Source organism: Aristolochia californica, unplaced genomic scaffold (assembly GCF_029961685.1).
Source record: "Aristolochia californica isolate CCGP_79_NKW_82.1479 unplaced genomic scaffold, dmAriCali1.0.hap1 SCAF_6, whole genome shotgun sequence".
In the NCBI taxonomy this organism is placed as follows: Eukaryota; Viridiplantae; Streptophyta; class Magnoliopsida; order Piperales; family Aristolochiaceae; genus Aristolochia; species Aristolochia californica.
Window position 1 is genome coordinate 27,278,125 of NW_027182257.1, and position 4,601 is coordinate 27,282,725.

Here is a 4,601-nt window from a genome sequence, read left to right on the forward strand (position 1 = left end):
TCAGTTGGGACTTTTACTGGAAGGGCATGAAGAGCACAATTGCTGATTATGTAGCTGCTTGTCAGATTTGTCAAAGAAATAAGGCCGAATCTTTAAGTCCAGCCGGCCTACTACAACCTCTGCAACTACCATCTCAAATCTGGTCTGATATTTCCATGGACTTCATTGCTGGTCTTCCTATTTCATTAGGTAAATCGGTGATATTCGTCGTCGTTGATCGGTTTTCAAAATATGGGCACTTCCTTGCTTTGGCGCATCCATATACTGCTGCTCAGGTCGCTCAATTATTTATGGACAACATTGTCCGATTACATGGAGTTCCCTCATCCATTATCAGTGACAGGGATGCCATTTTTACCAGTCTCTTTTGGAAGGAATTATTCAAATTACAGGGCACCCAATTGGCATTTTCGTTTGCCTATCATCCACAAACGGACGACCAAACAGAGGTTGTCAATCGCACGATTGAAATGTATCTTCGTTGTTTTGTGGGAGACGCACCTAGAAGATGGGTGAAATGGCTTTCATGGGCAGAATTTTGCTATAACACATCTTACCACACAGCACTGGGTACTACTCCTTTCAGGGTAGTCTATGGCAGAGATCCATCTCATTTGTTACCATATGAACCGGGGGCATCCAAAGTCGTCACTTTGGACCAAGCATTAGCTGAACGAGACGCTATGCTCACTGAGGTACGTACACATCTGCAGGCGGCCCAACACTCTATGAAACACTTTTATGATAAGAAGCACCAGGAGGCATCTTATTGCCCTAGAGACTATGTGTGGTTAAAGCTTCAACACTACCGCCAGCTGTCCCTGACTGCAGCCAAGCGCCATAAGTTGTCTCCAAAATAATATGGTCCATTTCCGATATTGGACCAAATTGGGCCCGTGGCATACCGCTTGCAGCTACCACCGGAAGCAAAGATCCACAATGTATTTCACGTCTCCCAATTGAAGCCCTTCCAGGGTGACTCGCCCCTTCTGCACACTCCACTGCCGCCACTACATGAGGGCAGAGTCCTTTCTCTTCCGGCTCAGGTAATAAAAGCACGCCACATTCAAGGGGATTGGGAAATTCTAGTCCAGTGGGCAGATGCCGATCCCAGTGACACCACATGGGAGCCGTTATCAGCATTTCGACTTTTATATCCTTCCTTCGAGCTTGAGGGCAAACTCTTTCTCCAGGAGGGGGGGTGATGTTATGGACTCTATAGCATCACGAGTTACCAACAGGCGTAGGAATTAATGAATGTGTTTTTCAATTTCCATGTAATTGTTTCTTGGTTTGGTTTTGTCTTTGGTTTGGGTTGGTTTAGCATTTATTGGTTTGATCCATTGACCCAAGAGGTCTTTAGGGTTTTGGACGTCTTCCACCCTATTTAAGGGGATGGCTAGGGTAATGAAGATTATCAATTGAGTTCACTTTAGTTAACGTAATTTAGATAAACAGGTCAAGAGCTCCTTCAAGCTCTCTTTCGTTTTTCCCCCAATTCTCCTTTCCGAAATTCAATTCCCTTCAACCCCTCATTCCATCTCAACGTTAAGCAAGGTAATGGAAGGAAGAGAAGAGAGGAGGGTGACAAGATCCATGGATCATGAGGATCCTAACACACGTCACCACTTATTCACAACATTCTAGCCTCTTTCCATGATAGTACACATGAGGGCCGACAAAAAAATATTTCCTGATCAATCGGGCCTTTTATTGGATGGGTATGAAGCGCAATATAGCAGATTATGTGGTGGCTTGTCAGATTTGTCAAAAGAATAAAGCTGAATCATTAAATCTAGCTACCGTTCCATGTCTGGTTAGATATTTCCATGGACTTCATTGATGGCCTTCCCTATTCGTCTGGCAAATCTGTTATATTTGTAGTGGTTGATCGTTTCTCAAAGTATGGCCATTTCCTCCTTCTGGTGCATCCTAACACAGCAACTCACGTAGCTCAGCTATTCATGGATAATATTGTACGATTACATGGGATGCCTACCTCCATTACCAGTGACAGAGACGCCATCTTTACCAGTACATTCTGGAAAGAACTATTCAAGCTGAAAGGTACAATGTTTGTGTTCTCTTCCGCCTACCATCCGTAGACTGATGGACAGACCGAGGTCGTCAACTGGATGATTGAGATGTATCTTCATTGTTTCATGGGGGACTCACCTAAATGGTGGGTTAAGTGGCTCGCCTGGGCTGAATTCTGTTACAACACGTCCTACCACAACGCACTCAGAACTACTCCATTCAAGGTTGTATATGGCAGAGATCCGCCTCGACTTTTATCGTATGAACCAGGTGCATCCAAGGTAGCCACTTTGGACCAAGCTTTAGCAAAAAGGGACGCCATGCTCAGTGAGGTGCGCACTCATCTCGAGGAGGCCCATCGTACTATGAAATTATATTATGATAAGAAGCACCGAGAAATATTCTTTTCTCCAGGAGATTATGTATGGCTGCATCTCCAACATTACAGACAACTTTCACTGACAACCTCCAAATGCCACAAGCTCTCTTCGAAGTATTATGGTCCCTTTCCGGTCATGGACCGCATTGGCACCATCACCTACCGCTTGCAGCTTCTACCAGAGGCAAAGATCCACTATGTGTTTCATGTCTCCCAACTGAAGGCCTTCCAGGGTGACTCTCCCTTGCTGCACACCCCTCTGCCACCACTACATGATGGACATGTCCTTTCTACTCCAGCGTAGGTGTTGTAGGCTCGTCGCATTCAGGACGATTGGGAGATACTAGTGCAATGGGTTGATGCTGACCCCAATGACACTACATGGGAGCCCTTAGCAGCTTTCAGAGCCCTATACCCCTCTTTCGAGCTTGAGGACAAGCTCTTTCTCCAGGAGGTGGGTGATGTTATGGATTCCATAGCATCACGAGTTATCAACAGGTGTAGGAATTAAATTATGTTATTTTCCTTTTCATGTAATTCAATTTGGTTTGGTTTGGTTTAGATGTAATGTGGCATGAACTAGTTGACCCATGGGTCTAACTTGTATCTCCTTCCTCAACCCTATTTATGGGGACGTCAAGGTGAATGAAAGCAAGCATTGAGAAAATTAGAATTAAACTGGTCGGATTCTCCCTCAAAGGTCCAGTCGGATTCTCCCTCTGAGGTCCAGGTTGAGCTTCCTTCAAAGCTCAATCATTCCATTCCGAATTGCACCATTCCATGTTCCAGAAACAAGAATCCTCTTCCAGCATCAATATTCAATATGAAGGGAAGAGAGGAAAGAAGGGTGACTCGATCCATGGCTCGGGAAGATCCTAACAGATTTCCATCTAAACATTTTTTGGTTCATAAATTTTTGTATAGAAGTCCATTTCCATCACACCAATGAGGCTTGCCATGTATGGACTGGTTGGAAGAACGAACTGAAAGAATGTCACTTGGTCAAGGAATATAATACTTTTCCTCAGGTTTTGGAATTACAACTTATCCTATGGGAGAAAAATTTCAACTAGATGATGTAATTGAGGCTCAACAATTTGATAGAGATATTCTCTATGCAATATTTGAAGTAGCATGGGAAACGGAAAAGATAGAGAAAAATTCTTCCAACTGTCAAATTTTGAGGGGTTATCTCATGGCCACTCTCTTTTATGAGCCTTCAACTAGGACCAGATTGTCCTTTGAGTTGGCCATGAAAAGGTTGGGTGGAGAAGTTTTAACGACAGAAAATGCACAAGAATTTTCTTCAGCAACAAAAGGAGAAACACTTGAAGATACCATAAGAACTGTCGATGGATACTCTTATATAATTGTCATGAGGCACTTTGAAAGTGGTGCAGCTAGAAGAGGTGCATCAACAGCAGGGATTCCTGTTATTGTTGGTGGGGATGGTCTAGGCCAGCACCCTACACATGCTCTGTTGGATGTGTATACGATCAGAAGAGATATAGGAAAATTGGATGGCATTAGTGTTGCCTTAGTGGGAGATCTGGCAAATGGCAGGACTGTTTGCTCATTATCTTACCTGCTCGGGATGTACCAAGATGGGAAGTTCTACTTTGTGGCTCCTGATGTAGTGAAGATGAAGGATGATATCAAGGAATACCTGACATCTAAGGGGATAGAGTGAGAAGAACGCACATATATGATGGAAGTGGCGGCTAAATGCGATGAATTCCATGATGTTTTCTATTTGGGAGTGGCTGATGGGTTCTTCCACCAACACCAGTGTTGTTGTGCCAATGACCCATTGCTGCTAGACATCCAAGGACAAAAGCTGCTGTAGTGAAAAAAAATATTGTTGCCAGCCAGCCATCAACAAGTGTTGAAAAGGGGGGGCAGTGCAACAAAACTTGCTGCTGGACAACCAAAAAAGACCACTGAAAATAGTGATTTTTTTTCTTTGCAGTTGGGTTTTTTCTTGAAATGGTGAAGAATATACTGTGGAGAATGTTTTTTCATACTGTGGATAGAACATAAATCAATATCTGGACAGTCTCAGGGACAATAATGTTGTTGGGCTCTACACAAAGGTTTTCAGAGGCTTATTCATTGTCTTCAACAAAGGGACTTGATAGTTATCGCCTTGGGGCAGCTGGGACAGTTGAAGCAATCCTTGCTGTCC

The 4,601-nt window shown here is 43.8% G+C and overlaps 1 pseudogene; it reads left to right on the forward strand.

Moving 5' to 3' along the window:
• Positions 1-3,467: 3,467 nt before the first annotated feature.
• Positions 3,468-4,262, forward strand: LOC137935283 (aspartate carbamoyltransferase 2, chloroplastic-like; annotated as a pseudogene).
• The last annotated feature ends 339 nt before the right edge of the window (positions 4,263-4,601 follow it).